Source organism: Ictidomys tridecemlineatus, chromosome 5 (assembly GCF_052094955.1).
Source record: "Ictidomys tridecemlineatus isolate mIctTri1 chromosome 5, mIctTri1.hap1, whole genome shotgun sequence".
Taxonomy (NCBI): domain Eukaryota; kingdom Metazoa; phylum Chordata; class Mammalia; order Rodentia; family Sciuridae; genus Ictidomys; species Ictidomys tridecemlineatus.
The window spans coordinates 82,454,382-82,466,800 of NC_135481.1; the positions used below are offsets into that span (position 1 = coordinate 82,454,382).

Sequence of the window (12,419 nt, forward strand, 5' to 3'; positions counted from 1 at the left end):
TTAAAAACACTGCTTTTAAATTAGGGCATTTCAAGTGGATGGCCACTACTTATCCATTGCAAGAGCAGGAAACGAGACTACCTAAAAAGTAGGTAAATTAAACTCTCACAAAACTCAAAACTGCTATTTTGGCCTGTAATTCAGCCTCTTTCCCTGAAACCAAACCTTATGCTGGAAGTAATAACATAAGAGGAAAATGGATGTTTCGAGATGCATTTCTTATTTTCCCTTTCTTTTCCTACTGGAGGTGACTAATGAACAGTGAAATGGCCAAGAGGTAGGCAGGAAGCCACAGAGTATAGGAGGAGGATCAAAGAACAGAAATAATCTACAAATGGCAGCTAAGTCTGAAACAATGTAGAATTCAGTGTATTCTCACTTTACAAGGCAGGGGGAGAGGCCTGGCAATAATAGTTATGTTAGCTTAGGTAATGACAGTAATTAATAGTTGTATGCCTTTTACTATGCCAGGCCTAGTGCCTCCCAGGTATTTAAATATATATATTTATTTATATTTATATAATATTTATATTTATATAATATAAATAAATATATATATTTAAATATATATATTTATTTATATTATTATTTATTGTTATGCGGTGCTGAGGATGCTAGGCAAAGTGCTCTACTGCTGGGAGCCCCCCTTCAGGTATTTTATATATTTTACATCCATTATCTCTCAGCAATCCTGCAAGGATAGCCTTATATTTATTTTAAAGAAGAAAAATTGGAGGCTCAGAGAGTTAAGCAACTTGTCCAGGACCATATTGCAAGATGGTGGTGTCTGAATTGGAACTCAAACTCTTTGCCCTTCCTTTTCAACACAGGTCTCCTCTGTAAAACACCTCAGACATTCCATATTTCTTCATAATACTATAATATTATGAAGAATATATTATAGTATTATAATATTATAATTATAATATACTATGTATTATAGTATTAGCCAATTTAAAACATTTTAAATAATATTCCAATAAAACACACTGGTGTATGGAATGCAAGCCTTAGTATACATAAAAATTACCTAGAGAGTTAACATCGTTTTAACATCAGTACTGGGTCTTGAACTCAGGGCACTTTAGCACTGAGCTACAGATACAGCCTTTTAAATTATTTTTTATTTTGAGGTGGGGTCTCTAAATTGTTAAGGCTGGCCTCAAACTTGTGATTCTCCTTGAGTTGCCAAGATTTCAGGTGTGTACCACTATACCCAGCAAGTCTATTTAAATTGCATATTCCTGGGTCTTTCCCCTCGATATTAAGGTTTATTAAGTCTGAGGAATGGTCCAGAAATTTAATATTTTTAAAAATATTTGTTTTTTCAGTGCTGGGGTTTGAACCTGGGCAGAAATTTACTTTTTTAATAGGCATTGAAGTGATTAATATAAGTGATCACACTTTGAGAAATAATATCAGAAACCTTATCCCAAATTGTCATTTCTAAATTTGCCATTCCCTTGATTTTTTACTTACTTTAAGATATTTAGAGCTATGCCAGTGAGATAGTCAGGTACAGATAAAAAATCACAATACTTTTCAGAGAAATCTTGATTCTAGGTAAAATTTTATTGCTAACAATTTTGGAAAACAAATACTTTCTTTTAATTTTCTGAACTTTATTTCTTCTCATGCAAAATGGAGAGTTTCTAAAATCACACATTTATGATTTTAATGAGCTGAAGAAAGCCACATTTTAAAATGATAGTTTATAAAGCCTAAACATTTCAATGATAAAATGTATGAGCAGAGTCTAATTTCTTTACTAATTTCTAATATTAACTCAAGGTCTCCAAATGTCATGGGTTTGGGGGAAGGGAATGGGAATCCAAAGATGGAAACAGTTATGACTTCAGTTATATCAAGGCTATTCAGTTGTTTGCTTAGCAACCAATTGCTTTAATCAGTTAGTTGTATCTGTAGCTAAGAATGTTTCAAGTATATTATAATATTTTAAATCTTAGAAATCACATTATTGTGCAGTCATTTACTCTAATTTTCATTAGCATCTTGAGGTCCAAAATTATTTTGAGTTTTTTTTTCTTTTAAGAAGTAGACATCCCCGGATTTACATTACCATGCTCCTAGATATTAAAAACAAGTTGAGAATTGCTGATTTCCATCTCGAATAAAAATGCCCACGGTATGGCATACTGGATGATTAGTGTCCATGGAGACAAATTTAGTAAGTAAAATGAGTTGTACAAATGAAGTCACAATTTACAAATGGGAAGAAAGACCCCTTGCAGAAGAGCTTTGTGGTTCCAACTTTACAAGGAAAATCTTGAAGTGAACTTGTTGCACCTTCAGAAGACTGTTTACTTCCTTGAAATATTCCTCTTTGCTCTGTGACTTAGCAACACCTTCCTAGGAGGCACTAATTTGCTTGCTCAAACACACTAATCTAGCAGCAGAATTTGGCAAAAGAAACAATGAAAAGTTATATTATTATGTGGAAAATCTGAATCATCTAAAACAATTTACTCAATTAATGAACTAAGTTGAAAGGCACTACTTATTACAATGTTGAGGGAGACATTAATTTCATATTTAGGTAGTGTGTAATATTTTCTCCAGCATCTTATAGTATAATTTAACAATTCTTATTTAAAAAGGAACATTTCAACTCAATTGATGCTAGTTTATCCCCAAATCTTTCAATTATACCCCATTCCCAAATGTATCATATTAAGTAAACTCAATATATTCATAATCTTACATAACTTATATTGCATAGTAGAGTCACTTAGGGAAGTATACTGAGATTATTTTTGTATGTTTCATAAGAATAAATACATGTTTTCTATGCATTTACTAGCTATTTCCTTAGCAAGATCTTGGAGAGTTCATAAATTGATTTTGACTTCCTTAGTTTATGATCTTGTAGCATCCAAGAAAGATAAAATGTTTTATGCTGCAATCAAAGAGTTTAATATTGCTTCAGCCTATTTACTTGTATTGTAAGGTAAACTCAGAAGTTAAAATGAAAAATGTTACATTTTTAGATCAATAATTCAATTTTTAAAATATTCTATACTAACCTTTAATAACATCTGTGAATTCTATAACCCAAAAAGCCAAATAATTGGTTTTTTTCTGTTTTTTTTAAAATCCAGCTAATAACCTGTAATCTACACACAACTCAAACTGTGAACTTCAGAACTGAACTACTGATGAGCCATCAATGACCAAGTGGGCACCAGGCTATGTAGGTTCCAAGGCTCCTTCTGCCTTCTCGCTTTCCTGCATCTTCTGAAGTGAAAAAAAAAAAAAAAAAAAAAAAAAAAACCAGTTCTAAGAGACTGAAAAGGGCTGGTAGAACTAAGACCTTGCTCTACCAAGACAAAAGAGAAGAGTATGTTCAAAGCAGACCAGGGACTTCTATAATCATGACTTCCGAAGTTATGGCTTGGCCTGCAAATTTTACGTTTACTTACCTAACTTCTTGGAGGTCTGGGCCCACTTGTACAACTTTGGATGTAATTATGGTTGGAAGATATCATCTTATCAATGCTGAGGGGAAAGACAGAGAAGAAAATAGGTCCTTGTTGGAAATGTATCTATTTTGTAACTAAACAGTAAATAACTTTTTCTAGAATTGTTCTTTAGGTACTCAGAATTTTGGTAGACTAAATAATTCTGAATAATCATAATTCTAAGTAATTCTGGTGTCTGAGAGGCCAGAAGAAGAAATATCAAAGTAGATGAAAAGAATCATTAAAATGGCAGCTAAAATCTATCAAATGTTTGACATGAATGATTTTGGCTAATCTTCATGGCAGTCCTTTGAGGTAGATATAATTATACATTCTATTTTTCAGATAAGGAAACTGAGGCTCCAAAAAATTAAGCAAATTATCCAAGGATTGGTAGTTGATAATGGCAGGATCAGAATTTAACCCAGGTAGCTGGGTTCTGGATCTGTCATATTTAAACAGCAGGATATGCCACTTTCCAGTAGTGAAGAATAAAAGGAAACTCCTCTTTTGCTTTGACAAGTCCAACTCTACAAAGGTAAGTTTATCTCTGCCTAACTGTCATTAGTTGTCAAGGAAATGAGACATTCCTATCTAAGGTAAGCCACATAAAACATTCAAATAAGATTTGAATAAACTCATGTTTTTATTTATACTATATTGTGCTGCACTAAAGGCAATTTATTACATGCAGTACTGCAGAAACCATACTATTTTGTAATGTGATACCACCATAGAAGACATGCCCAACCTAATCTGTTATTTCTTTCAACAGAAGTTTTTCTAGCATTGAGGACATAAAGTTCAGAGGCAGGTAATTATGATTCTTGTGAGCACATACCAAGTCCTAGAGCTCCTTGTAAAAGGTTGCGGAAGATGGGAGAACTCTCCATGTAGAATTTATAAGAAGAGGACCTAAGACAGGCAGAATTCATGTCTCTCTGGGAAGATCTCACTGCCCTGATGTGCCTGGAAGAAACTTGCTGCCAACTATGAACTGAGAGCTTGTGGTGTTCCAGCAGAACCTTCTCCCTTATACCCCATCTCTCACCTTTAGGGACCAGTGTGTTTCTCAGCCTCAGTACAGATGCTAAGGAATCCCAGGAAGACTGTGTGATTCCTGAGATCTCATGGGAACAGCTAAATGGTACCCACTAGTTTCTTCCCTAACCTTTCTATTCTGAGTTGTGGTGTTCTGTGGAGTTCTGTGCATGCACATGGATCTCAAGCCTTTGGAAAGTGACAACGACCAACTTCTCTTTTAATCAACTTATTCGAAGCTTATGGTCAAAACCGACAAAGAAATTACTGGAAAATATTGGAAAGGCTAAGAAGGTTTTAGTAAGTTATGCAATATATAAAACTACCTAGAAGTACAAGTACCTTTTCAAAAGGCAGCATTCTCATTTGTAATCACATTCTTATTGTCTAGGCACAAGTTCACCCTGTATTTCATGAAACATTTTATTCTTTTCTTATCTGGCAATGGTTATTCTTGAACCTGTGGTCAGATTAGAAGGTTAGGCAGATGGTATTTTCAATTTAAATGGATTTTATGCCATTAAAAGGAATGTTTGCTCTGCCTAAGAAGAGTATTGACTATAAAAGTCACAGGCTCCTCCGGACCATTTCCTGTGGGATTTTCCCACCATCCTTCCAATTAGTCAGTCAAAGTGATGTTTCTCTAAACATGGTCATTTATTTTTCTCTGGAGGGTTGCCTTCTATCCTACCCAAGAAAGATGATCCTGGAAAATAAAGAAAGCTTTCTATCCCCCTCTTCCCAGTTCAATATTTATGATTAATTGCAGCTCCTCAATGAATGACAAAAGAAAAAAAAAGCATTCAGTTTCCTTGTTCCTCTCACATAAAAAAAGCATTTGTTGCAGTTTGAGTCCCAGCCAACTTCCATTGTTTAGGCAATAATTAGTCAAATTATACCAATCACTAGCAATCATAACAGAAATTATATAATTGTAATTTAGACCAATGACCCTGGACTTATGAAAATAGAATATGGGGTATTTAATTGCACAATGTGGCACTACAATTCTATACCTATAAACTCAGGGTTTTTATATTAGTTGATTAATTTACAATGCCCTGGACCTAAACATTTCCAAAATTGACAAAAACTATGTTAAGTTGCACAAAATATCCAAGTAGCATTTTGTCTTTAAAAAGTTGATCCATTACTAATATAAAATAAGACTCTCCTGTAATGACTTCAGATATTTCATAAATGTGAATGAACTTTGCTGCAAACATTTAAATTGAATAGTTTCAGGGGGTCTAATTTAAATTATTGAAGATGAAAACGAACCAACATCTTTTTTAATCAGAGAAATGCTAACTCTGTTCAATACCCACTTGTCAGTTGAATTCACCTTAAGAAACAGAATGAGTTATGCATACAAAAACAAACCTCCAGTTGGATGCTTCACATCAACAGAACGATGAATAAAAGACTCTTCCAGCACAGTAGGCAAATTTCCCCTTTAATAAGCAGCCAGGAAAAAGCAATATTTCAATGTTTGCTTTCCTTCCTCTGAGGGAGAAGGTTTCACTATGACTTATTTTACTTCCTTTTTATTCTGTCCTATTTTCTTGGCTCTCAGAGTCAGCTCCAGTAGCAACATGACAATACCACTTTGCACTTGCCGAAAGCGCCTTTTCTCTAAAACTCTCAGCTGTAGTCTATGCGAGGAGAGTATAAAACAGGGGAAATGATGCAAACATTGAAGTTCATCCTCTTGTACAAACGTTTTGAGAGACCCAGAGTAGTCTTAATTCAGGACTGGGAATGAGGGATACCCCTAAAAAACAAGAACAACAACAACAAAACTCCTCCAAAAATTCATGCTTAGTATCCTGGAGGCCTTTAGCAAAATTGACCATTATCTTGAGAGCTGCCTCACATGTAAAAGAAAGCTGTGCCACTTTCCTTTATGAGGATGTGAAGAGCAACTGGACTGCATTTTCTAAAATAAAACCTGGGGGAAAATCATATTCTTGGAATTCTAAAAATAAGTCTGAAGTGGTACCTAGAAAGTATCAATCTTGAAAGCATGTTTCTGGGATAGGGGACACTCATATTCCTAATTTTTAAGAAAATAAAAAGGCTTGTTTGTCCAGGGAAGAAATATCTCAAAATAAAAAGAAAAATATTTCAAAGTATAATTTTTCAAAAGATTGTTGATGCTCCATCTACATACCTATATATGGGTATATCTATATCTACACAGTACTTTTTAATGGATGAAAGATATTTCTTTACAAATATCAGAGTTTTCTGATGTTTATTTAAGGTTATACTCAAAGCAGAGATTTCAGACTTCCCAGACAGCTGGAGAGGGCCTGCATTTCAGAGATCTACTCTCTTTTCTTGCTCTTAGCATTTATAATGACATTCAAAACTTAGAGCAGTTTTCTTTTCCCATTTTGTCAAAGATGTAAATAATTCATTTCAGAGTTTATTAGCTAATTAGAAGAGTTGGTTTGTGTGAGCTGGAACTTGCTTATCCCAGTTTTTGAATTTAAGGAACCTGAAACAAAATATGCATAGCTACCTATTCCCTTACTAAAAGAAAACTAGGGGGAAAATTCTATTGAAGTAATCAGGAAGAAATGTTCTTATAAATATGTATTTCTTTTATGTTTAAAAATGATTACATACCTGTATATAGTACCTTTATCCTGCTTTTTTCATTAAAAAAAATACACATACATGCAACTCAAATATTGTAACATAGAAAGAATAATATATCATGGCTGAGTGGGATTTCTGCTAGGAATGCAAGGCTGGTTTAATGCTGGAGAATCAATGTGATTCCTCATAATTCCAGACTAAAGAAGGAAAATTATGTGATCATCTCAATATTCATATCAAAGCATTAAAAAATTCTATAAGCCATTTGTGACACTTTGAGTCAACAAGAAGATAAAGGGAGATTTCTTTGCCTAATAAGGGGCATCTACAAAAAACCCAACAGCTAGTATCACATTAAATGGTGAAAGAATTAATGCTTTTTTTCCTAAGAACAGGAATAAGGTAAGGGTGAATGAATGCTAGAACCACTCCTTGTTTCTTTTTTTTTCTTTTCTTTTTTTTTTCTGTGTCCAAAAGACCTGACAAGAACAATTTTAGAGAAGGAAAAGTTGATTTGGGGCTCATGGTTTCAGAGGTCTCAGTCCATACATGGCTAACCCCATTGCTCTGGGCAATCATGGTAGAAAGGTATGGAGAAGAAAAGCAGCTCAGAACATGACAATCAGGAACCAGAGATAGAGAGACAAAATTCAGTTCACCAGGGACAAAACACATACCCCAAAAGCATGCCCCCAGAAACCCACCTCCTCCAGCCACAGTTTATCTACCTACAGTTATCACCCAGTTAATCCATTCAAGTGTATTAAGGCATTGATTAAGTTAAGGCTCTCAGGAGCCAGTCATTTCACCTCTAAATTTTCTTGCATTATTCCTCATATGAGCTTTTGGGGGACACCTCATATCTAAACCATATCACTCCTATTCAACATAATACTGAAGGTTCAAGAGAACACAAACAGATGGAAAACAGAAATAAATGCATATAAACTGGAAATAAATTGCATTTTCTCTATTTGAAGATAAATGGACACAACTAAAGATGCCCAACAAGATTAGTTATTAGAAAAATGCAAATTAAAACTATCATGATAAACAACTACATTCCTATTAGATTGGCTTAAAAAAAAAAAAACAAACCACTGATCCTGCCAATGGCTGCTCAAGGTGCAGAGCAATGGAACCCTATACTTGATAATGGTAATATGAAGTGGTACAGCCATTCTGGAAAACAGTTGGGCATTTTTTTATAGCTAAATTTGTGCTTAACATATGATTCAGTATTCCCATTCTTATGTAGTTACTTAAGAGAAATGAAACCTTATTTCCACACAAAACCTTTCTTTGATTGTTTTAGTTCTTTATTCATCATTGCCAAACCCCAGAAACAACTCAAATTTTCTTCAGCTGATGAATGGAAACAAATTATGATACATCTATGCAATGAAATATCACTCATCAGTAAAAAGATGAACTACTCATACCTGTGAAGATATGGATACATCTCACAAGCCTTATGCAAAGTGAAGGAAGCCAGACTCAGAAGGCTATGTGATTCTACTGAAATGACTTTCCAGAAAAGGCAAAATAATCAGAACAGAAAATAGATCATGGACACCAGGAGCTGAGGATAGGAATAAGAGGAGGAATGACCCCAAGGGCAGTAAAAGGAATTTTTTTAGGTCAATGGAATCATTTTGTATCTTGACTGTTCTTGGTTACATGACTCTGTGTGTGTGTGTGTGTGTTTTAAAAGTCATAGAACAGCATCCCAAAAGTGTGAATTACTGTAGGCAAATAACAGTAAATTTAAGAAGTTAATTAGGACACACAGACACACACATAAAAACCTTGAAGGATATATACAAAATATTGATGGTGTTTATCTCTTGGATGCGGTATTACAGATGATTTTGAGGGTCTTCCTTGTCCTTTTCTGAAATTTTAAACTGATGCCCAATCAACATGTTTTACTTTGTTTCTAGGGAGAAAATCAATTACATTCCTTCCATCTTTGAATGTGACCCTTCTGACCCAATTAAGACTGCAACAGCCTTTTGGAAGCCTCCTCAATTCCAGTCTCCTTCTTCTTCTCTTCTGTCCTTTATCCTTCATAATAGTTTCAACACACCAATCTTCAGTTCAAGAAGTACCATTGGTTGATTAATGTTTATTCAAGCTGGCCCTAATTTCTTTGTTGCATTTTGAATCTACTTCTGATAATACAATTAGGCAAAGATTTATTGAGTCCTTTTTACGCACCAAGCACTGCTAGGTGTTCTACATGCAATACCTTAGGTAATCCTAGCACAGCCACCTTAAATTATATGTTTTTTTCATTCTTGCTTTATAGATGTCCCTGGTCACCAGAAAATAGACACAGAAGTTGGAAAATTCCAGAGTACAAATTCTTAATCAGTGCAGTAGAATGAGATGGCTAAGGAATGTGGCACCTGGAAAAAAACTATCTGGGTTCTAAAGCTCAGCTCACTACTTCCTTGCTGTGTGACCTTGGAGAAATTATACACTTTTCTAAGTTTGTTCCTCAAGAATAAAATAAGGATATAGTTTTAACTACATAATCAGTTAGTTGTGAGAATTAAATTATATTAGAAAGACAGAAAGAAAGTGCCTACTACATAATAATGTGTCCCCCCCCCAAAGCCCACCCCATGTCCAGTCTTCTTTTTTCTTTGGCTCTAGTAAGAACCTTCAGTGCTCATTTGAATGATCACCTAACTGTTTAGTAACAACATCACTTGTCTTTTGGTCATTGGTTTATTATTCTCTCAGCCTGAACATTCTCTCCTCTCTTTCCCACCTTCTCTCTTACCCTAGCCAATATGGGTCAGCTCAAGCTCCCTGTATCCAAAATGACATTGCTTTGTATGTCTCCTTATGGATGGTCACTACTAATTCTATCTTCATTAATGTTGTCTTCAATTAAAATGGAAATGCAACGAGGTAGTCAACAGCCTTGTGTGGTTATATAAACTTAAACTGATTAATTTTACATTCGCCACATTTGAAGTGCTCAAGTGACTGATGTCAACTGAATCAGTCAACATTAATGTAGAGAATGTCCTTCACCATAGAAGTTTCTCTTAAAAGAGTGCTAGTCTAAAATGTAAACCCCTGCAGGGCAAGGACTATTGATGAACCTAAAAGTGCATAATACAGGGATTACCTAGCAGGAGCTCTGTGGAGTACTTGGGTTGTGTTTTATTGATTCACATTTGATGGGAATACTAAGGTGGGCCTGATCTTTCAACCTAAGTTACAAAGTATTTATTGATTAAATTGATTTAACTTGAGTTTCTTTCAAAAGACCAAATTTCTAAAGATCCAGCCAATCTTCCTTTTATTTGTTTATGTATTTTTTTTTTAGGGAAACAAAAGAATTATTCTGTCAGTGACTCCTTCATATGCAATTTATACAGAAACTTAGATATGAGGCTGCCTATGTTAAAAACTCTTTTGCCAAATCTTACCTAAAATAATTCTCTAAATGAAGAGCTTGACAAATACTGCCTTGATAACCTTCAGCATTTCAATAAAAGTGAAATGCATAAATTCATCTTATTTTAAAGGTGAAAAACTAAGGTCAAGTGATTTACCCAAGGTCACATTTCAGTGCTACTGGATCCAGTTTTCTCAGACACCTGAGCCCCTATTTTCCCCTTACCGAATACCAGAATTCTAAATCATTCCCATACCCTTAGGACATTTTATGTTCACTAATGATGCCACTTATTCTGAGTGCCTACAATTTGTAAGCTCCCTGCAAAAGCAGCAAAAGCTGAGGCTGATGCACACTGCCCCGCCCCCACTGTGTAAATATCTTTGCTCTACCCAGCTGAGTCACAGTCACAAAGTAAAAGATTCAAAAAAATCAGACCAAGCTTTCACCATTTCACTAAAGCTGCTGCAGAAAAGTAGGTCATTAAGAAATAAGACATAAAATTAGCAAAACTGCATTTTCCCCCACTATATGCTAAGAGGTTTCACCAAAAGACACATACACACATATGCACACACACTCCATATATCAGACAGGAGAGTGAATTGAGAAAGTGGCTTCAGGGATGCGTTGATTAAGATACTCAAGCAAGATGAATTGCTTTTTGATAATTAGATTTGGGGAAGTCTTTTTTTTTTTCCTTCTGTGACTCCATTGTTTTGTATCTTTGTATATTTTAAAAGAACTTTCTCCATGTGCTACTTCTCTTTGGGCTTATATCCAAGATACCATAGTGAATTTTTTTTTTTTTAATGGTGCTGGGGATTGAACCCAAGGATGCTCTACCACTGAGCTAAACCTGAAACTCTTTTTAATTTTATTTTATTTTGAGAGAGGGTCTCACTAAGTTGTGTAGGCTGGACTAGAATTTGTGAACCTCTTGCCTTAGTCTCCTAAATCACTGGGATTATATATCTGTGTGCCACTGGCCTGGCTACAATGAGAACTCTTATAAAAAATTTTTTATAGGCTTATTTGCCAAATATTTTCAATATTAAAATGTTTCAGTTTTTCAACCAATCTATAATTAAGACTTCAAGAAGAAAGTTATTCCAGGGTACATATCATTAACATTCAAAAAGAATAAAAGGGGAGTAGATGTGAGTTTCAACACATGAAATTAGCAAAATGAACCTGATTTGATATTTTCAGTATTCCCTGATCACTCTTGGAATTATAGCATAAATAATTGGCCCCAATTATTAAAACTGAGAAATTTAACACGGCACAAGATTGAAGTGCATGCACACTGGGTTAACCTCACTTCTCATTCATTAACAATTATTAAAAATGCTTTCAGCTAGGCTTGCACTTTGAATTCAAGAGGATTTCTTAACTGACAGCAAATTTACAGCATTTCTTTATTGCAGCAAATTTGCTTGACTTTTGGTCTTTATGCTGACATTTTGATAAACTAGTACTTCAGTTCCATCGAGAAATAGCATGATAATAATCTATAGCAAATACTTACAAATTAAAAAAAATAAAAGGAGTGGGAATAACCGGATATCATAGAACTCTCCAGCATCTTAAAATCAACAGTACCAACAGAAACTTATTAGCAGTCTCTGCTTTGGTCCACATGGAAATCTAATCCTCCCTGCATCCATCGTCTGGAAAGTGTGCTGAATCTTTTCATTAAAGAGTTCTGGATGGGGAGGGGGAATAAATAGATTCAGAGGGACATAGAGTGTGAAGAAAAGATACCAAGAGAGGAAACACACACACACACACACACACACACACACACACACACACACACACACACACACGGGGGTGGGGAGCAAGACAGATAATTTGGTTAGGGAGGCAGA

At 34.8% G+C, this 12,419-nt stretch overlaps 1 long non-coding RNA gene across 1 annotated transcript in view; it reads right to left on the minus strand.

Annotated features, from left to right (window-relative positions):
• Positions 1–12,419, minus strand: part of LOC120886800 (uncharacterized) — a 110,504-nt gene that overhangs the window by 1,089 nt on the left and 96,996 nt on the right. Inside the window, exon 2 of the long non-coding RNA XR_013439042.1 lies at positions 3,441–3,516. This is a non-coding gene — a long non-coding RNA (uncharacterized LOC120886800). The remainder of the gene's footprint in view (positions 1–3,440; positions 3,517–12,419) is intronic.